The sequence below is a fragment of the Schistocerca gregaria genome, chromosome X (genome assembly GCF_023897955.1).
Source record: "Schistocerca gregaria isolate iqSchGreg1 chromosome X, iqSchGreg1.2, whole genome shotgun sequence".
Classification (NCBI taxonomy): domain Eukaryota; kingdom Metazoa; phylum Arthropoda; class Insecta; order Orthoptera; family Acrididae; genus Schistocerca; species Schistocerca gregaria.
Window position 1 is genome coordinate 607,494,850 of NC_064931.1, and position 23,470 is coordinate 607,518,319.

A 23,470-nucleotide genomic window follows, 5' to 3' on the forward strand; every position below is an offset into this window, starting at 1 on the left:
ATGTTGGGGACCATCCACAAGAGGAAGATGTGCAGGATGTGCTAAGAGAAAGATGTAAATTACAACAAAGACCTTGTTGCACCATGTGCCAAATTTCATTGGGCGATAACTGTGTTACACTGTATCACAAGGAGGAGGATCGATGTGGCTGTCACATGTGACTCAAATTTGCATGTGATGATGATGGAATAATCAACTGAACTGTCAAATATATATAATGAAACATATGATTCAAATGATTTTCTCAAAATATGTATCACAAAGGAAAATACAAGATCATTATTCATTTCATTAACACTGGGACACACGTCCCAAGTCAGAAATACACTCTACCCCCCCATCCGCTCGCCTCCTTACATTGGAAAACAAACAGGTGGAAATATTTTTTTCTTAGTGGTACTTCTGACTAAAATATTAAAGTAAATACACATACATTAATGTCTTTCATTTTGAAAAAAATTGGTAGTGAAATTGTTAAGGTTGGGACATTCTGGAACATGAAAATTTTGAGTAAAAATAACAGTTGAAATAGTGGACAAGAAAGCTATGAGTGCATTGTTTACCAAATTATTTGTCTCACTTGAAAATGTAATCATAATAATTATTAATGTGCAAAACTAATTTTTACAATCGGCAGAAACCTCAGTCATACACATGTGGTACCTTGTTATTACTGAATGACACCATCCCATGATTTCTGTTATACAGGGTGATTATAATTAAAGTTAAACTTTCAGACTACTGTAGAAATAACACCACTCGTCAGAATGATGTGAAATTGTAACGGAATATTATTGAAGAAGGGGGAAAACGTATGGCAGAAGAAAAAATAAATAGTTACAAAATGTAGCAATAGATAGTGCTGTAAGAATCATAATTTAATAGTGGTCGACTACAAATGACGAATTAATCATACAACAATGCCTAAAGTGTACGTTTGCTATTAAACAAACTGTACTACACAGTGTGCATGGGTGTACAGGTGTGATACTGTTAGTTACGTAAGCCGACCCACCATGGCAAGGTCATATCACATCAGATGGGAAAAATCTGTTTTTAATTGTCCTGAGGCCAAAAACCGCATAAAAAGCATCAGTTACATCAGTTTTTAATTGTCCCGACACCAAAAGCCGCATAAAGAACACTAGTCAAAATCAAATCAGATTATTAATTTCCATGTAACTGCCGCAAGAAATGTCCACCGTTTTCTGCAACAAGTTCATATAGAGATACAGCATGTTCCACAACTGATCGAAGTGTTTCCGGGGTCATGTTCAAAACGTGTTGCACAGTGCGTGCCTTCAGTGCAGCTAAGTTTGCAATTGGAACACTGAGCACAACATCTTTCAGATAGCCCCACAACCAGAAATTACACGGGTTGAGATTAGGTAATCGGGACGGCCAGCCTGTAGCTGAAATGGCAACTGATAATTCTAGCATTTCCGAAATGGTGCTTCAGTAGCTACTTAACTGGATTTGCAGTGTGCGGAAGTACGCCATCTTGCATAAAAATGATCCCATCCACACTGTTGGAGAGCTGGAATTACGTAGTTACGCTAGATTAGATTAGATTAGATTTACTTTCATTCCAATTGATCTGTAGTGAGGAGGTCCTCCAGGATGTGGAACATGTCAGAAAAACAACAATACATGACAAATATTTACAACTAAAACAAATAAGCTAATGTACCATTCCACAGGTCCCAAGTGGAATGATCGTCATTTTTTAATGAACACTATATGAAAGTCATTTTACAAATACTAATGCACTGAATTTAAAATAAAAAAAAGTTTTTTATTTATTTATAAGGTAATAAACATATAATACAACTACTATAATACTTATTTACAATGAACACATTATATACATACACACACACACACACACACACACACACACACACACACACAAATCAGTTAGTTTTACTAAGACATTCATCAATGGAGTAGAAGGAGTTGGCCACCAATAAATCCTTTAGGCTTCTCTTAAACTGAATTTCATTGGTTGTTAAGCTTTTTATGGTTGCTGGCAAGTTATTGAAAATATTTGTTCCTGAATAATGCACACCTTTTTGTACAAGACTAAGTGACTTTAAATCCTTGTGAAGATTATTCTTATTTCTAGTATTGATTCCATGAATTGAGCTGTTGGTTTGAAAAAGTGATATATTTTTAATGACAATTTTCATTAAGGAATAAATATATTGGGAAGCAGTAGTTAGTATTTTTAGTTCCCTAAACAGGCTTCTGCAGGGTGTTCTTGAGTTCACACCACATATAACTCTTACTGCACATTTTTGTGCCCGGAAAACTTTAGCTTGACTTGATGAATTACCCCAAAAAATAATCCCATATGACATTATGGAATGAAAGTAAGCATAGTATGCTAGCTTTTTCATTTTTATATCCCCTATGTCTGACAAAATTCGCATTTGCAAACAGAGATTTGTTAAGACGCTTCAGCAGTTCTGTGGTGTGCTCCTCCCAGTAGAATTTGTTATCAAGCTGCAATCCCAAGAATTTAACACTGTCCACTTCTTCTATCTTCTTGTCATCATATGTTAGACATATACTCGTGGGACACCCCTTACAAGTTCTGTACTGCATGTAGTGTGTTTTTTCAAACACACTCATAGCACTTACCAGTGACTGTACAGGTAACAGGACTGTAAGCACCTGTCTCCTAGAAAAAATATGGCACTATGATAAATGATACCCTAAAACCACACCACACAGTGATCTTTTCAGGATGTAGTGGTACTAGTTGATTTGCGTGTGGATTTTCTGTTGCCCATATTTAACAATTCTGCGTACTGACATATCCTGTCAGGTGGAAGTGGGCTTCGTCTGTCCACAAAATCTTCCACGGCCAATCATTGTCCACTTCCATGTGAGCAAGAAACTCTAAAGCAAAGGTCTCTCTTGCTGGCAGGTTAACAGGAAGCAACTGGTTGGTGCACATGGATAATTTTGAATGGATAGCAAAGAAGGATGTTTCATAGGATGTTACACACCTTGCTCACTGATATGCCCAATGTTTGGGTAGTTCTCCGTGCAATACAAGTTTGCACACCACCTCTCATCTCCTCCTGCATTGCTGTGGCCACTGCTTCCACTGACATTGAATCAATTCGTTTCCTCCCTCTACACCAGGTTGCACACTAAAAGAACCCGTCTTTTTGAATTTCCGAATCGTTTTCTCCAGACCCACGGCACTCATTGGACCAATGCCTTTTTTCAAACCCTTCAGTGTCCAAAACTTCTGCAGAGTGATGTGTGCACAGTCATTATTCTTGTAATACAGCTTTACAAGCAGAGCACGATCCTGCATTGAGACAGTCGTGGTGGATGTCGCAGACGCAAAAGAAAGGAGGAAAAGCCGTGTACCTGGCACCTTTATACCAACTTCAGTGGGTCGTGCACATGACACGTGTTTTCATTTACGTATTCTGATACATACAGCACCATCTATTGATCAATTTTCACATTATTTTTTTCTTCTTCTGTACGTTTTTCCCTTACTCCAATAATATTCCATTGCAATTTGACATCATTCTGACCAGTGGTTATTTTTACAGCGTTTTGAAAGTTTAACTTTAATTATAATCACCCTGTACATTATAATCGCCCTGTACATTGATGGTGTTCCATACTAGTAGTATCTGTGTTCATTGTTTAGGTGTTCTGTAGCTGCCATATTTAACTGAAATCTGATTTCATGCTGTAAAATGTTGAGAGCCAGAAACAGTTTGCACAGTATCTGGGATCCACAGAAATATTGACTGGAGACTGAATCCACATGCTGGAACGTTTTCCTCATCTGCTGTCACTGAGCTTCTGCACTGCCTGTTGAAATCCCCTCGTGGCAGCAACCAGAGTCCATGAACTCTTGGCACCATGTAGTACGTGAGACAAATCAAGTGCTCCATAGCATCCCTCTGAAATGGTAAATGGAGCAGGATAATTTCTAGGCCAAGCTGCACATGTACCATTCAGCTAAATAAGTGTCACCAGCCTCACTTTAACCTGCAAGACAAGGTTAAAACAGTCACTTCTTCTCTACCACAACTCAGTGCCCTGTAACCATCTGTCTGCTTTCAGAAGACTCCCAAATCTGGCCACTGGGTTAGACAACGAAAACTGCAATCAATCTCTGCTGCATCACAGTTTCAAGTTGAAGAGTGTAAGGACATACACAAGAACTCCACAGTTCAAATACCCATTGAAACGAAACTGCAAGTCCACGTCATTCATTATACATCATCTCCAGCTGGCTAGTTGCTCCACATTCTGTTAGGTGGCCTCTTCGTAAAGAGTCCATGTTGCCATGCTAGATATTGATGCCCACCTTGAAAACTGGTATAGACTAGGACATTTCCCACGCATTTGAAAGGAAGTGCACTTCCCAACATATTATGAACTTTCCACTCGTGGAGAACAACCTGTTTGATTCCTGACTACAAACTTCCTAAATATGACTCCACAGCATCTCTACTCCAGAGGGCTGAAACCCGCCTCCTGCACACTACCAGGGCCACTGACCAACTGCTTAATTTTTCCAGCTCTTCAGAGCTCCGTGACATTCTTTCCACATACACACATTTTGGTCAATCAGCCTTCAGAGCAGAAAGTAGGCACTGCTGACAGTTTCAGTAGTTTCTTCCCAAGGGGTAGTAAACACTCGCCTTTTGAAAACCTCCTGGTCTGTCCAGGCCGCACGTGTTAGCCTGATTAAGCAAACACTACCGACTTCACTCCAGGCATGAGAACAATTCCTGTCACTGGGAGGCTGGGGAACGGACACCTTTGCCCACAGCAGTGACCAGCATTTGCCAATAGTCACAGCCTGGGAATCGTTGGTTACACTGCAATTGGAAAATTTCTGTCCTGAACCCATTTTCTATATTGATGAAGAAAAAAATCACAGCACCAAAGTATAATTAACGTAGAGTAATGAAATTTCAGAATACATTTGTCTAGATAACGTATTTAAGTGATTAACATTGCAAGATCACTGGTTAATCTAAGCACAAAATAAGCCATTGCAAATGTGAAACGCTGGTGCATTATTAACTAGTGTAACTGCCAGAATGTTGAATGCAAGCATGCAGATGTGCATGCATTGTGTTATACAGGTGCTGGATGTCTGTCTATGAGGTGGAGTTCTATTTGGATTACAACAGCAGAATGTGGCTGGGCATTATCCTGTTGCAAAACACCCCCTGGAATGTTCTTTATGAATGGTAGTACAACAGATTGGATCACACGATTGACATAAATTTTTGCAGTCAGGGTGCATGGGATAACCAGGACAGTGCTCCTGCTGCCGTACAAAATTTGCACTCCAGACCACACAACTAGGTCAAGTATGTCTAGCACGCAGACTGGTTGATTGTAGGCCCTTAACTGGTTTCCTTCTTACCAACACAGTCATCACTGGCACTGAAGCAGATTCATCTTTCATCAGAAAACACAACAGACCTCCACCCTGGCCTCCAATGAGCACTTGCTTGACACCACTGAAGCTGCAAATGGCTGTGGTTTGGGGTTAGTGGAATGCACACTACAGGGTGCCTGGCTCGAAGTTATCCTTGAGGTAACCAATTTGTGACAGTCACTGTGGTGCCAACTGCTGCTCACGCACCAGAGACATACACTGAACATGATGGTCATCTCTCTAATTGTGCCACTCATATGCGACTGGCACAAAATTTGAATAGACATCATCTTTCATATGTAGAAACATGCCTACCGACTTTGTTCATGCCATATCACAACTGCTTCTTGGTGTATTTCGAGTGGGCAAACTTGAGCCGTATGGCCAATTTTATGGCAATAGCCACACATAGCGTGCTTGAAGGGACACTGTGGCTGCTGAAGGGACACTGTGGCTGCTTATGTAGAGTGAAACTGTCTGAGTAAAATGGAATTGAAGTGATGTTGGAAACTTTTCAGGGTAGCATGAAAATGACATTGCAGGAATGTATTAACATATTGTGAACTGTGACATTATGTTGCCTGCTTGTTTGTTCATTGTTCAGTTTTTTGGTGGTTTTTGTTCACAATGTTGTAAAAAACATTGTGACGAGTGTGACATGTCACATGAAGAAGCAATGTTGTGACCTTGTGCTTAGCAGTGCACCTCAATATTTTACACAACAGCTTCTAGATATTTGTTTGTGGTCTAGGCTCTCTCAAACGGTGCTTCAAATTGTTCTGTAGCAACAGTCTCAAATTTTTCTCTGGAAAAAAGTGTTGTTAAAAAATACATTCACACATTTTTGAAACCACTCATTAATATTTAGTTTTGGTTGAATATGAAGCTAAGTTGCTCCACAAAGAATAGAGAATATCTTTGGAATTTTCAAGCCAGTGACAATGCTCCCTTTAGACTAGTTTATTGTTCCACTTAATTTTCAAATACTGGAAGACAGCCAAGTCGTAAGATTTGAAGAGATGGCTAGTATGCGGTAGTATTTTAATTATGGTTATATTTTCTTGTATGGCTGTGCCAGCTAAACTGGGCTCAATACTATATTTACATGAATCTAGTGTGCATTTTTTTTTCACCATACGAAGTACTCAAAATTGGGGTTGGCATAAGATTTGATGGCACATTAGATTTGAGTACAAACTTTAATTGGTAGCCAGTATTTCTTACCCTGTGTGATCTGAAGTAGCAAAACATTTATTAAACTATAGCAGGAAAATACAGGTAGGTATCTGTGCATTAAAGAAAGGAAAATGTAAATCGGACAACAGGTTATCGAGTTAAAAGAGCTGGTATATATTTCCAGTTCTGAATTCTGTTCGCAAGCTTCGGAACAAAAACAAAATCCTTTACTGCCACAAGAGGAAATTTTGATTAGTCATCAGTTCAAATAGAACGAGTTGCCCCCCCCCCCCCCCCCCCCCTCTCTCTCTCTCTCTCTCTCTCTCTCTCTCTCTCTCTCTCTCTCTCTCTCTCTCTCTCTCTCTCTCTGTGTACTGTTTTTTACATTACAATGCATTATTGTACTTCTCAACCTCGTTTCATTATTGTTGGCCTTCTACAGTACTTCGCTTTGTGTTTGCATTAGGTAGTCACGAAATGGAAGGCAAACAGAAAAGAATATTGTATGAAGCTGCTTTCAAGCATGAAGTAATTCTTTATGCGGAAAAATATGTCAACAGAAGGGCAGGAAGACAGTTCAGTGTAGATGAGAATAATGTCTGCTTATGGAAGAAACAGAAATTGGGATTATTTGCAACTACCGCTACTAGGTCCGCAGCTCGTGGTCTTGTGGTAGCGTTCTCGCTTCTTACGCACGGGGTCCTGGGCTTGATTCCTGTCAGGGTCAGGGATTTTTCCTTCCTCGTGATGACTGGGTGTTGTTGTGTCGTCTTCATCATCATCATTCATCCCCATTACGGTCGGAGGAAGGCAATGGCAAACCACCTCTGCTAGGACCTTGCCTAGTACAGCTATGCGGGTCTCCCGCATCGTCCCCTACGCTCTTCGGAGCATGGGACCTCATCACCACCACTACTAGAAAGTGATTCACTGGACCTCACAAGGAAAGACATCCTAATATTGAAGTAAATGTTCTGGAATTCGTCCGAGAAAAGATGAAGAATGGGCAACCTGTGACCAGTGACACCATAATAAAAAAAGGAAAAAGAGGTGGCTGCAGCTCTTAATATACTGAAGCAAGAGTTTAAGGCTAGCTGGAGATGGGTTGATCATGAGCAGGCCATCTCTGCAACGCCATACAACAATATGCCAAGAACCTCCACAGTATTTTGAGAAGAAACTTCAAGAATTTCAGTGGTATGTTATCTCACTTCAGTAAGAGAAGAATTTTTCGATGGGTTACATAGGCAACGCTGATGAGACTCCAATTTGGATTGATATGCCACGTAATTACACGATTGATGAGAAGGGTACAAAAGAAGTTACCATCAAAACATCTGGGTGCAAAAAACAGCGTGTAACAGTAATGCTGGCAATCACAGCACATGGGAACAAACTTCTCCCTTTTTTAATCTTCAAGTGAAAAACAAGCCCCCAAGTCTCCAAAAAATTGAAAAGCTATATCCTGATTATGTCATTATCGGAATCAAGAGAAGGGATGGATGATTGAGACATTGATGCTTGACTCGCTCCGAAATGTGTTGGAACTCCGTCCTAGTGGGCTTTCCCAGCAGCCATCAATGGTTTGTTGTGATGCATTTCGTGGTTATCTCGCAGACGACATAAAGAAGAAGATCCACAGCCATCCCTGTGATATTTTTATTATTCCTGGAGAATGACTTCTGTGTTATAACCCCTGCACGTTAGTATAAATAAACCTTTCCATTCAGGAACAGTATAAAAAATTGTTTTGCAAAACAAATCGTGATCTGACTCCGACAGGAAAAATGAAATGTGGTACACCCCACATTATTGTGCACTGGGTTTTGGCTGCCTGGAAATGCATCGAAGCACCGATGATTGTAAAATAAAATCATTCAAGAAATGGTATACTTCAAATACTCTTGATGGCAGTGAAGATGATGTGCTCCGGAATGACACTGAGGATGGCAGGGTAGAAGGAAATGAATCTATTTCTGATGTAGACTCTTCCGAGGATTCAAGTAATAATGACATTAGTGAATAATGATGAATAACACATGTAATTTATAGTATGTTTCTTTGTACGTCATGTAGGTAATCAAGGTAGTGTTCTTTTTTAATAAGGAAAATGTCGCTTGTTACTGCAATGAGTATCCTAAAAATAAGTTATTGTTGTTTTTTATAGTTCATGTATACATTCACTGCTGTTTGAAATAAAGTTACCATTGTAAAATAAATTTGAACAATACAAAAATACCCTACCAGCGATGTGCCAAAATTCCTTTTTTTTTTTTTGTTATTAATTTAGTATTTAAAATTGGTGTGTGCCATACATTTTATGGCGTATTAGATTCACGTAAATACGGTATGAGTCTGGTGGCTTTCATAAACAAGTAATACTAGCCTTTCATGTTGTGTTTTCTGAAAATAATGTAAAAATGAATCGGATTTCATGCAGACAAGCTTACCATTTTTTGATGCTACCCACTATTCTCCCTGTTGGAAGCACTTTTTGTTCTTGAGTATGGTGAACCATTCATCTTTGTCTTCAAGGGGGTTTTAATAGCTAGTTTTATCTGTTTGTACATAATTCAAGTTTGTGTGGAACCCTCAGATTTTCAGTCGTACTCACGCTTACACAGTTTATTTGACATGATGAACTACTCCCTAGTAACGAATATCTTCTTTCAAATATGTTCAATACTTTGATATATTTTCAGTGGCAGTTTCTTTTCTAAAAATTTAATACCAGAATACTCCAGGAATACCATTCTCAGGGCAGTTTTAATTCCATTTTTAACAGCATAGTGCTGCACCAGTGGCCACACCTCATTTCTGCTTAGGCAGCATAATCACTTTCTCCTGTCTTAAACTTTTCAACCATTTCTTTTTCCACGTCTAGTTCCAGTGCTGTGGAGTGCTTCAAAGTCTTACTTTTCAGTTCTCTCTGTCCCTTGAGATGAAAATAGTATGTCATCTTTGGTATACAATATCACTTTGTGATTCCATAAACAGTCATACTGCCTCTTGTAATAATGTCTTGAAATATACACCTTCTTTACAATTTTGTCCTGGTAAACATTTACTGTTGTTGCTGTTGTATACTTTCCAAAGATAGAGAATGCTAACAACAATATTAACTTCCTTCAGAACACATATGACACTCTTTTTCCCCAGTAACCAATAATCATGGCGTAAATGTGTACTGTGATCCCAGGAACACATACATACAAAAGGAAAATACTGAAAATGTGACTCTGTGCCATTTGATGTTATTTAAATCCCCTTTCAACTAAATTAAACAATCTTTGATTCCTAAAGTTCTGCAATTTATTGTCCTTTAATTAAAAGTAGTAGAAGCAATTGGATTTTGAAGGCCCTTGTTATTGTCTGTTGAGACAAACTTCGTGTAGCGAGGTGAAGTTGCAGAGGTAGTTACCTGTGGTATGAAGCTATTCCCAGAGTTTCTTCAGCGCACCACACTCAACATTCCTCTATCCAGTTTGAAATACCAACATCCCAGAAACTCACAGGTGACAGTAGGGCCTCTTGTGTATGCTTCCAATAGTACTGTAACCTTTCAGGGTCAGACATGAGACATGCGAGTAGTGCGAAACCTCTGCAGAGTTTCTAAATTTCAAAGTCTGAAATCAGTATAACCAGTTCACATGCTGATCAAACACCATCAAAGACATCATCTCAGTATTAAATAATCAGTCTGCCTTTGTGTGAAATGTATACATTTATTCCAAAGGATAGGAGACACACCACACTGTCTTTTTTATGGATAAATAAGCTGGGTACCTATATATGTTCCCTATAAAGTGATCTATCAAGTTCGCTACCATATAGCTATTGGTTAAAATCTGGATTTGACCTCAGGATCTACCTTGGATGGTTCCCCCAATTGTTTCTAAGATGCAGTTAAAAAATTAATTTCCATCTGTCAGTAGTAGAAGGGCATTTTTTGGCTGCCCAACTATTTGCAGGCAATTGCAATATTCAGTGACTCTCCAAATTTCTTAAAATGTTTAATTTTTACACATGGAACAGCAATTACATGTGAAAACATTAAATGGAACAACAGGTCACACAATGTAGAAATAAGGGTGCTTTGAGAGTACTGAAAAATCTACTGATTACTTTTGATGTTTGTTGACAGTTATCAGAACGTGTGTGAAAGAAAAGGGTGGACTCGGATACTGCGGGTACAAAAATGTATGCAATTTTAATCAATAGTTAGTTTATAATGTGTGATGAATTCATATTACTTTTCGCGAGATGTAGATGTTTCGAAGACAACTATGATATACTGCATGATTCTACAGGCCTTTATGCTCTTGGAATGCTATTGTGATCTAATAAAGAAAGATGTGTGTACAATACATTCTCATTGCCACTGCCTGTTTTGACACTGTTACTATAATAGTATTTTCCCATTTGCAACAACAAAACATTGTGTTGCAAGTCAAGCATATGTTCTCGTGTGGTTTCAGGACCTTATTTATTACTTCATCCTATTTCAGTATTTGGAGAAAAAAAGGATCAACTGTTCTTCCATAAATTGCATGAAACAGAACTATTACACACTTTTCATTAATCTGTAATGCAAAATTCATAGTGTCTTGAGTAGTAACTGTGGTCCTACCAATTTGTGGTAAATCAATATCTCTATTCAGTTTCATGTTGTTCCAGTACAGTATTCTCACACTCAAGTCCTTGTATTTGTGTGATAAATTAGAATATTTAGAACAGTGCACTTTGCGTAAATATAGGCATTTAACTATTCTATGGCCAATGAGATGCTTTTCTTGTTAATTTATTCTCCTATTATAATGCTATATATTGTCTTGTGATTGAATCAGTTTGTGGTTTTGCAGTCTAAGGACCTTCTCTGTATTCTTTGCAGGTGTGAAGTTTCAGACTGTTTATGGATCAGAAAAGATTGCTCAGCTGGTGAAGATGATTTAGAACTAGTAAGTGAACACAAAGCTCAGAATCTGAAAATTCTCCTCTCTCCTTCCCTCCTCTCCCTCTCTTCTCCCATTCCCATTCCCTCTCCCATTCCCATTCCCTCTACCTCTCCCTATCTATCTGAGATACTGATGTAGACATTTTTCTAAACATTCGTGCTGCAGAAAGTTGCATTTGTGATTTCTAACAAACCTATTTGGGTGTATGTCAGTCATCATAGGTAACTAAATATCCATTAAGCATTCAGTGAAAAAATCTATTTATGATACATGGACCAGAAATAATAGTGATGATCAGTTAGTGCTTGTCCTGTACATTTGATACAAATGTCATTACAAATATTGTTGATGAACTGGATCTCATAAGCTGGTAAAAATGATACTTCTTTAAACTGAATAATAGTTTCCCTTAAAGATGTTGCACAGAGTATTACAAGCATACAAACATTGTTATTTTTCATCTTTAAACTGAATAATAGTTTCCCTTAAAGATGTTGCACAGAGTATTACAAGCACACAAACATTGTTATTTTTCGTTTTTAAACTGAATAATAGTTTCCCTTAAAGATGTTGCACAGAGTATTACAAGCATACAAACATTGTTATTTTTCGTTTCCAATTCATTTTTCATGCATTCAAATCCTGCTCTCTCAGTGCATGTCTCAACATTGTGTAAAGAAATAATGATTAGCATCATATTATTATTCAAAGTGTGTTGTAATCTGTGTGTTGGACTGTTTCTTTAACATGTTGGTACTATGAAAGTAATTAAAATGGAACACTTGAATCAGAGAAAAGCAGGAACAAAACTGTATGTGACTCTTGTTGCTAATTAACCTGGTATTGTAAGTGTTTCATAAGACTAGGAGATTGCCTGAGTGAAGTGAAAGATGCCTCTTTTCTATGCCAAGCTAGCGTAAGAAATATGAAGATACTTTGCTGTTCCTTAGAAAATTGTTTCAGTGTCAGTATTCCTTAAAGTTAATGGTAACCTCAAGACATGATAATTTTTAAACTTTCCATTAGAGAAAACTGTGTGTTTTTTGCCCTTATGAAAGTATGTGAATTAATGAACTACTTCATGTTTTTCGTGAGTAGAATGGTGAATATCATGTACATGTAACTATAATTATAAGGTTCATTACGATGAAAGGTTTGTAAATTAATGTATTTGCATCTAGTTTTACTGAACTACTTCATGTTTTACATGAGTAGAATGGTGATCATCATGTACATGTAACTGTAATTATGAGTGTCATAAAGGTTTGTAAATTAATGTATTTGCATCTAATTTGTTACGTCAGAATGCAAAACAAACAAAACGTGTTATTTTGATTACTCCTTGTGCAAAATAATCAAGGAGCTAATTGTTTAGAATGCATTGTGTGTTTGAAATGGCAATTAGATTTTATACTTAACCCAGTCATAGCGTCATTTTTATAGTGCAAATCAAATGATTTGTGTGTGTGTGTGTGTGTGTGTGTGTGTGTGTGTGTGTGTGTGTGTTTTAACTTAAATCCTGTTCATACAGGATACATTGTAGGTACACTGTAAATATTATTCACTTGCGCCCCAAACCTGACATATTCTGTATGAAAGTATTGATCTTTGTATGAACAATATTAATGATAACTTAAGGTAATGAGGCTAATACTGTGATCAACTGCATTCATACTATATTTGTGTCTAGCTATAAACATAATTTTTAAAGATTTACTATTTTTCTTGACTGCTCTTGGTGATACTTGTGAAGGAAGCAAGATGCTGACTGATAAATGTTGAATTTAGAAAATATTTTAGTAATTGAGTAATTGGCTGATCTGTCATATCATGATATGGCAGTAAAGGTTATTTTTTCTTAGACTGCCATGTTCTTTGAGGAAAGTGAAGTAGCATTTTATATTGACTTCTGGGTGTCCTGTTATCTGTATACACCAGTTATGTCCATTCTTCTTTCTCATCTTCCCTATGTATTTTCAAGTAATATCATGTTGGTTAGTGATCAAGTGGTGCTTACTAGAATAGTCTTAACATCAAGTACACTGGCAATGGTAAGGTTTTACAGTAACACAAAAGGAGTAATAGACTGACAAAGGACAGCCTACATTGCTGCATAAAATTATAATATTTAGTTACATGTGTAACAGTGGAAAGCTGAGAGAAAGTTTAAAAGGGGTGACAATGTACATGCTTCTTAGAACCTGTATTTGTGATGAATGTGATTTGAATATCTGTATTGTCATCCTGATTTACATTCTCCAAGGCTTTCCTAAATCACTTCAGACAATTGCCAGTATGTCTCCTTTAAGAAGATCATGGTCAGTGAAAACTGAATGAAACATCTTTTACTGAACTACTCACAAATACTTTGATGCTACTCTATATTGCAACTTTGCATAGAAATATGCCCTGAACCAACATGAAGCAAAAGTTAGAGGTCATAGATTCAAAAGTTGATCTGAACACCAGTGCTTTACTGAGCATAATTCTATTTTTTCTTTTCTGTCCTCTAACCTGTGACTTGACTTACCCAGCCTACAGTTTAATTAGCAGCGTGTGGTGTACTGATACTTATTGTGGTAAGTCTAGCTATAAAAAACTCAGAGTTTTTAGTTTCTCTTATGACAATTTATTTAATAGAGAAACAATAATGAAGGGTGTCTGCACTAGTGTATCATGTACATTTGTGTTACCAATAGGCTTTTAACCTGTGGGATTATCTAAGTTTATTACAGTAGAGTTCTTAACATCAGTAAGTGTTTGCACATACAAATATGACCTCCCTCTTTCTCTTTTATCTGCCTTCATTACTTGCAACAATATTTGTGAGATACTTTTTTCTCATTGAACCTCTCAGGTTCATGTGTTGAACTTAAAAGATATTCAGAAATCTCTTGAAATTATGTTCTTAAATACAGTTAGTAACCAGATTTAACAAAAAACACTGACAGCAGCAGTAGTCACATCTTGCTTCCTTCCTTGTTTTGTCATTCTGTTTTATGGTTTAATTATATTGTAGTCTTAAGGTATATCAAATGTAAATGTCATATTATTCTTGAATAAGATATTATATTGGGAGGAAAACAGTCACAAAGGCCATTGTGGATTGATGTGCAATATCAATATTAATTTGTTTTTAAAGAAAAGTTTGAGCATTTCAGCACAAGGCAAACTACCCATATATGAATAAATATTAGCTAGCTGATGTAATTGTGTCTGTTTTTACTGTTTTAAATTTTATGTGAGCTGTCTGCAATTGGTTGTGAATTTTAGACACTGTTGGAGCTCCAGGTTTCTCTTCTTTATTGTTTATTACTTTCGTGTGGGGACTCTGTGTGTGTGTGTGTGTGTGTGTGTGTGTGTGTGTGTGTGTGAGAGAGAGAGAGAGAGAGAGAGAGAGAGAGGAGAAATGTGTTTGTATCACCATAACAGCTTAAAATAAAAGGACGGTGAACAAATTATTGGACCAAAAGAATACATGTTTATTTTTGCTGGAATACTGCTGTGAAGATTACACAATTTTTCTGCCAGTCAGGATTTTGACTTTTATGTGTGTTTGATTGTTCTTCCATGCTGCATGAAACAACTGATCTATTCTGATTTAAATTTGCTACAGTTTTATTAAATATGCTCAGTTTCTTCCTCATTCCCAGCATCTGTATTCATCCATGTTTACTGCTTCATCACTGATACTAAGTGAGGTTGTTGTGACAATTCACGTATATTTTAAAAGAAGAGCAGCTCTAGTCTTCAACTGGACATCGAGGTGTAGCATTTCTGCAGATCCCATATATCACTCAAAGTAATTTCTTTCCCCTTCACTTGACCAATGTGACAATGTGATCCAGTTCATTGGTGTCAACATCCCTTACTTCTTTCCTTCCCATCTCTGACTGTTCTGTGATATAAAAAAAAGAACATTTTCTTAGTACTGTCATTTACATGTATCACTATGTAAACTTGCAAAGTGGGGTGAAATTCATTTGCTCTTGGTGAAGTATGTTTGTCTGTAGCAAAGTGGTACACGTGTCAAGGCAATGGACCAACATTCAAGATGATCATGGTTCAAACCCCTGTTCAAGCCTACAGTATTAGGTTTCCCATGGATTTTGTTAGTAGGTTAAGATGAGTGTTGAGGTGATTTCTTAGAAAAGATTATGCTAAACTTACTTCCTCGTTCCTGTCCAGTCCAAGTCTGTGCTCTGCTTCTGATTGGCTAGTCATGGATGGAATGTGAAACTTTAATCTTCCTTCTATAATTTTGGTGGAGTATGAACTGCGTTAATTATTTTAAAAATAGGGTGCCATTCTGGAGTATCCTCCCAAACTCATGCATTTCTAGTATGAACAGAATTGAAAGAAGCTATTTACGAGATGAATCTTGAAACATGGTTAGAAACAAAGACAGATGTACAGGTTTCAGTGACAGGCTAGCTTGCAGTTTAATTTTTTCATGCTTAATTTAACTATCACACTGTTTGCATATGGTGCCCTTACTGTAAGCACTTTTGATATCTTCTGTAGATTTCCTCTCATTTACATCTGTGCACAGCATGTTTATACTCCTCATTCTCTTCCTACTCTTCCTTCTGGAATGCAAACAAATATTGCTAACCCTGAGCATTGCACATTACTGCCCATTTCATTTTCTTTTATCCTTAAGTTTCATGATTTCTTTTTAGACTAGTCAGTATTTATTTTGGCTGATTTGCAGTTATATACGTTAGTTTCTGTACAAAGACTGTACATTTTGTTTCTGACTGTATTTACGTGTTACCATTTTTAAAGCCATTTATCAGTTTCTGTATTTTTGTTTCTGTTTTATGCATGTATCATGTTTGAGAAATATATTTAATAATTTCATGAATTTGCAGGTACCACAAAGACTGTTTGATCAAAATAAGTATCACATTAATTATGTTGTGGAACCCCATAAATCACTAGATAAATATAACACAATATTAGGTTCAAAATGGTAGTTAAATCTCTTTTGTTTTGTAATGGAAACTAATCTCTTTAGTGTGATGCGAATAGAATGATAGTAAAAAAGTGGTAGGTTTATAAATATCACATGCTGTATTGATTTCTCCAAAGTTAGTTTCACTCGTTAAAAACTGAAGAAAGGTTTCAGATGTGAAGAAAAACAATGTGTTTAACATCTTTGGTATTATTAACCTTCATTTAAAAGTTATGTAACAAAACTCATGACAAATTAAAATACAGTGACAGACACTTGCCTTTAAGAATAGTGCCTGTGAAAATAAAGGTCCTGGTTTGAGATTTTGTCCAGCACAGTTTTAGTCTGTCAGACATTCCATAGCAAATTACCACCCACTGCAGAGTGAAAGATTCATTCTGGAAACCACCTTTAACCAATAATATATACCTAAACGGCATTTGCTATACCATTTCTCCAAGGGCTGCCATTCGAGCAAAATGTGCAAGAACTTTTGTGTTCGATTTGGAAAACAGAAGGAAGATAATGACAGATGGGAAGTTTAATAAGACTGTGTGTCATGCCTGGATATTCTACTCCTCATTTTTTTCTCTCTTCATTCTGTGTGCATCCTATATTCCCCACAAAAGATATTTTTCTACCAAAGAACTTTTCGGGTTTAACAGTGTTTCCTATAACGACAACTTTGTCTACTGCCTAGCACAGTCTAGCTGCAAGATTGCCTGATTCATAACACTACATATTATTTAACTTAGCACAGTTATCTATTACAGGCTAACTCAGAGTAAGTGTAGAATTATACCTAGTTCATCCCTAACCACTTTTGCCAAGTCAGAACTTAGTGGTAGGTAGGACAGGAGCTGGACCCACATCTCTGCCTTTTACAGCAAGTGTTTGCTGTTAGCAACTGACTCGCTTAAAATTTCTGCAGCATTAGAGATAAATTACAAGAAGACTTTTTCTCTGCAGCCTAAGATGTACGGAGTTCCTTAAGCACTTTTTCGATTCTTCAGACTTTTGTTTAATTTCTGGAAGTATTTTCCCATATTGATTTTTTGGTTTCCTTATGATTCAAGTATCAATTATTCATTGTAGATCTTTTGCTACTGCTGTTGTCTAGTATCTCTCAGATTCCCATAATTTTCTTGCGCGAATGAAATTTTGTGTGTATGTATTCATCAGATTCTTAAAGATTTTGTGTTTCTAATGTTATTTAATCAGTAATTTGTAGTTGTTCGATTCGATTGAATGTTCCTTAGCTGTATTTTCTCAGCCTGCTCCAGAAATTCTTTCCATTTGATCCTCCGCTGTATGTCATGCAACTTATCTATTTTCCCACACTAATTTCTCTTATTTTTATGCCTGGATGCTAATGACCACAATCTGATATCACCAAGCAAGAACTATACACACAATTTTACATCATAGTTCTACGTTAAATACAGAAATTTTGTTTGCGTGGTTTGTATGCTACTACAATCCCTATTTCCCACACTGCATGGCAGCACGAGTTTTCTTTTAGAATGGAACATACACTCGTGGATACTCTACTTCATATAAATATTCACAAGTACCTCTCTCATTCTCAATTTTGCATTAGCTTGACTGAGAAGCAGTAGAATCTTGTGAAGCAATTGTTTATTACTGTTTTTGATCTGAGGATACTATGAAATAATACAAAATGGTGCAGTAACGGAATTTTGTGCCCAGGATATTCTATACACTTACAATGGAAAACACATTTGTTTAACTTAGTCTTGTTATTGTGATGCCGTACTTCTCTCTCTCTCTCTCTCTCTCTCTCTCTCTCTCTCTCTCTCTCTCTCTCTCTCTCTCTGTCTCTCTGTCTTTATTTTTTTTGTATCCCCCCCCCCCTGTTCTGTAAATCACTGCTAGTGAAGAATGTTCAGTCTGTTTGGTCTTCATGATGCTGAAATGTTAAAATAACAAACCTCATTGTCAGTATCCAAATATCTGCTGTGAAAATTTGTACTACGTTATCTTTTGAATAATGCCTTTTCATTTATTAGTGTAATTTCAACAGCACGCGACACGAGTCACTATATTAAACTTTGATAAAATTTATAGTTCTTTTAGGCCATTTTTCTTAAAAATTCTAATGATTTGTTCACCAATGAAAACTTGTACAAATGTGAGTCTAATAAATTGCAAAATTGCATATGAAAATTGTCACAAAAATACATTCCATTTAATTAATTGTATTTTGAAAGATGTGTTTTATTAAATGTTGATAATTTTAACTTCCATATTACCTTTGGACATATGTGTAGTTAGCAAATTTTTATAATACAAACATATATAATTGCACTTTATTGATTACAACAAGCACATATTCCAATGATACAGATTATTTATGTACATTGTTTGTAAAATATATTTTTTGTAAATAAACTCTCTGTACATATTGAAAGTCAAAATATAATTTGAAATTCAGAGAATGGTGCACTAATTGTTTTTGCTATGTCTTTTGCTCTGGGCTCACTAAATTAGAATAAGTAGCAGTCTTAGTGTCTACCCATAGCAATCTTGCATAGGGCAGACTCAAGACCCACTAAAGACAGTATAGGATAATACAAAAAAGCAAATGAAAGAGGTGTAATGAATGATGGAGAGTGGAGGAAATATGATAGTGAAAGATTGATAGAGATGGTATGATGGGTGGGGAAGATCTGCTGCAGAGCTGCGTTCATAGTATGATCTCTGTATTAGCTCTTGATTGTGGCACTGTAAATGTTCCTTGAGATATAGTGTCATACCATGCAGTAGGCTAATAATTGATTGCCAACATGATACTGCAAAGATGGAAGGTGTTCAACTGCTGCAGCTGTATGTAGGAAGTGACAAGAAGTACGGTTGCTGAAGAGGGCCAGCAGTCTTCTTGGTAATTTCAGGGTCAACAGTTTGGATGATTAACTGATCTAGTCTCGTAACATTAGCCAGAATGATGATGCTGTTTTGTAATGCAAATGTCTGAAAGCTAAAGCTGTTATATGTGCTGAGGCCATGCAACTCTACTTTAATATTTAACAATGATGCCATCCTCTAGAGTAAAATATTCAAGAAATAAAACAGTCCCTCATCAGGATCTATCAGTAGAAGCTATTCAGGAGGATGATGTCATCAGAAAAAACATTGTTGGAGAAGGGAATGTGTGATATTTTAATTGTCTAGGTAGATCAGAGAGCTTAAAAAGAAGTAGATGGGTTGAGTTAAGATCTAATGGGAATTAGTGAAGTGTAGTACAAGAAGAAGAGGACTTCTGGTCAGATGAGTAAAATGCTGAGGTGTGATCTTCAGTCTGAATACTAGTTTGATGCAGTTCTCCATGGTAGACTATTCTGTGCAAGCTTTATCATTTCTGCAGAAGGCAACTTTCCATTTCAACCTATTTATTGTAGTCAAGCCTTGGTATCCCTCTGTATTATTACCCTTACCTTGATATTTCGGGAAGTGTCCAATTAGCTGACCTCTCCTTTCATTCAAATTGTGCCATAATTTTCCACAGTGCAGTGCCATCTCATTAGTTACCTGATTTACCCATTTAATCTTCTATATTCTCTTACAGGATCAAATTTTGTAAGTTAATATTCCCTTCATGTCTGAACAGTTTAACTTCCATGTTTCAGTGCTTACAAGGCTACACTCCAGACAAATACCTTTAAAAAGACTTCATAACACTCAAATTTATAGTAGATGTTAACAAACTTGTATTTTCCAGAAATTCTTCTCTTGCTGGTGGCATTATTAATTGTACATATATCCAATTGGGATTTACAACCGTAGAAGCGGTAGCAGTTAAGCTGTGGACTTAAACTCGTCATGAAATTCCTATTAAGGCAAGGTTGTTCTGTAATTAATGTATAAGCATGTAAACAGAATCCTTCCTCTTTGTGTAGTAGCAGAATCCTAGAGGAGAAGATTTTTGGCCTAGATGCATGTACAACCTTTGGATTTTCTATCCAACACTTGATCCAAGCAATTCCGAATACCATTTCACATCGAGAAGTGGATTGTTTGTGTCCTCAGTATGCACCTTGTTTTCTCCAAGGCTGGGAATAGCTTCTAATTCTGAACTTAGTACAGTGAAAAGAATTGGCAGTTCCAAAATTTTTCAAAGCCTGTCTGATATCTTTAGCCTTTTGGGATTGTGTTAAAATAAAACTGTACTGCTTAGAGGAGTTAAAAGTGCTGTCCTTGATTCTTTATAGTAGATTGATTAAGCTTTAGTCATTGTTTACAAACAATGTAGTGTGTCACGCATTTGTGGCGATTTAAAAATTACAGTAAACTCACAATCCGATTTCGTGTTGGCATAAAGCACCAGCCAATCAGTTTCTTTAGTTTTCTCTCAGAATTACATATAATATTTAATGATGGCTAGTTTTGAAAGACAGCATTCATTTTCAAATTATTGCATTGTATCTCTAATGTTTGACTGCAACATTGTTCCAGTGGAACATTTGAAAGACTTGTTCCATTGGAATCGTGTTACAGTCAGACATTAAAGATGCGCATACTGGTTTGAAACTGAACACAGTCATTCAAAACTTGCCACCATTAAAGGTGTAACTATGACGGAAAACTGGTAAATGCTCAGTTGATTGTTGACTCATAGCCCCTTCTGCGTCATTATGTATTAGTTTCAAAATTGGAAGAGGGTCAGTATTTCTCCAAGAATAAAACTACTCTTTCAAATAATACTACTCTTTCAAAGGCTTATTTTCAACTTTCTTTGTATGAAGCTTCCAAAGCTATTCTGGCGTTAGATACTACTTATGGCCTCTATCAATATAACAAGTTACTTTGTGGCATCAGTTTTTTTAGAGTTTTCGAACAAACTATTGCTAATATTCCACAGCGGTTCAATTAGTTTGATGATCTAGTGGTCTCAGGATGGACTCAACAGAGAACAGTGTCATTAAGATAGCAAAACATCATAGCTGGAAAATAGTTCAATTTGAATTCATGTTTCTACACACTAGGAAATGTGTACCGCTTAAGATGAAAATGTCATATCTCAATCCAGGTAAGCTTAACTCCTGTATATTTAAGCTTCAAAACATATCTTTGTAAGGTTCAAATGTTATGGTATGAAACCTTGTATCCGTTCATCTTTCATTGTTATATAAATGTAATAATTATTTAGAGCTTGTAGGCAATAGTGATAACATTCTTCGTTTAATTTACAGAGTTACAGTGTAGGGATTAATGTGCAGTAAGTTATTAACTGTTAAAGCAATCAGTTAGTGTATGCAGAACGTTAAATGTACTGTCCAAAAATGGGAAGTGTACAAATAATTAAGTACACCATTTTTCATAAGAAAATCAAAAGTAGGCCTATTACGAAAAAAAATACATGAACAAAAGTAAGGGTGTATCATATCTGAATTGTGTGACTCTTTCTCCACCTTACTTTATGTTATTGTACCAAAGCTTAACTTTAGTTTCGTAGATAGTACTTATTTTGTGTGTATGGATAGTAATAAAATGCTGTAGGCCTATAATAATTATATGGAGTGGCCCAGAAGTACATAGTACATAAATTTTGTATCCAGTGAATCCATTTTCTGGAGGTTTCTCTTGGTATTATAGGAAACTCAAACACAAGTCAATAATTACAAATCAAGGGTAAGTAGAATATTGAAGATGGCCCTACTGTTATCTGATGTTTCCCCTTCAGAAGTTCCAAGTGTACCACCAGTGCCATTCTCACCAGAAAGTTAAGTTCAATGTAAGTAATCAGGGAGGCAGTAGCTTTATAGATTCAGTTATAAGTCGTGAGCCTACTACAGCAGAGAAATCTACAGGCTCAGATTTGACAAAATGGAGGAAGAATTGTGCCCCTCTCTCAAAAAAATAAGACACAAGAAACCAGAAAATCGAAAAAAAATTACAATTTACAACCCGGTACAGCTTTTGGAAATGAGTTGCTATTAGATAAGCAAAATAAAACACAAAGCCATATTGAACAACTAAACATCATGAATAATGCTTCTAGCCAGAACCTATCAGTGAATGTAAGGAAATAACAAGAAAGCGTGCTAAGAAAAATCAGATCCTTCGTATTGGAAAAGAAAACGGAAATTTCTAGAATGAAAGGAAAAAAATGTAAAAGTACTTTGGGTAAGAAAACAGGAGAAACAATAGGATAACCTAGGAAAATGGATCCATGATGCTCATTGAAATCTTGTTGGTGACTAGGGGGAGGGGGGCGCTCAATCGATACTTTTTCCAATATCTGGGAATAAACATAATAAACTACACTGAGCAACAGAATTACATAAATTTTAATATGTCTCAAAGGTGCCCAGCAACCTTCCTCTGTAATGGTGCCCTGCATTGTCACCCTTCAGCTCAAAGGTCCTTCAAACAGCGAGGTGTCAACATAGGCGAAAAAGAGCTCAGAAGTTCATGTGACGAGCAAAGTGGGTTAATGATGTCACACTGGCACCATATTTCACCACAATTCTGCCCAGTACCTTCGTGGACATGTCACATGATGGAAAGATGGCCACAGTGCCTCCTACACATATTTCACCCTTCCTTTTGACGCCTCTGCTATGGGAATCGGAACAGTGAGCCTAGCGTTAAAATTACACGATTTTCTAATGAGTGGCCGAAGAAAACATTTCAGACACATTGCTGGTCACCTCGAGTGCAAGGTTGCAAGTTCAATCTTTGATAAAACTTATCTGAAAGTGTTGTGTTAACAATTCTGACAGAAAAATATTAGCTGCTAATGACTCATCATGTGCATCAGGAGAGCAACAGAAAATGAGTGTCTGGGAGGTGCAGAGATCAACCTTCTATGGGATGCATGTGGTGTTGTTATTGTTGTTGTTGTTGTTGTTGTTGTTGTTGTTGTGATCTTCAGTCCTGAGACTGGTTTGCCGCAGCTCTCCATGCTACTCTATCCTGTGCAAG

At 36.7% G+C, this 23,470-nt stretch overlaps 1 protein-coding gene across 3 annotated transcripts in view; it reads left to right on the forward strand.

Moving 5' to 3' along the window:
• The window catches only part of LOC126297480 (transcription initiation factor TFIID subunit 3), a 310,461-nt gene extending 291,477 nt beyond the window's left edge, over positions 1 to 18,984 (forward strand). For all 3 annotated transcript variants that reach the window (XM_049988354.1, XM_049988355.1, XM_049988357.1), the window contains one exon: positions 11,505 to 18,984. The gene's annotated coding sequence lies outside the window, so the exon portion shown is untranslated. The remainder of the gene's footprint in view (positions 1 to 11,504) is intronic.
• The last annotated feature ends 4,486 nt before the right edge of the window (positions 18,985 to 23,470 follow it).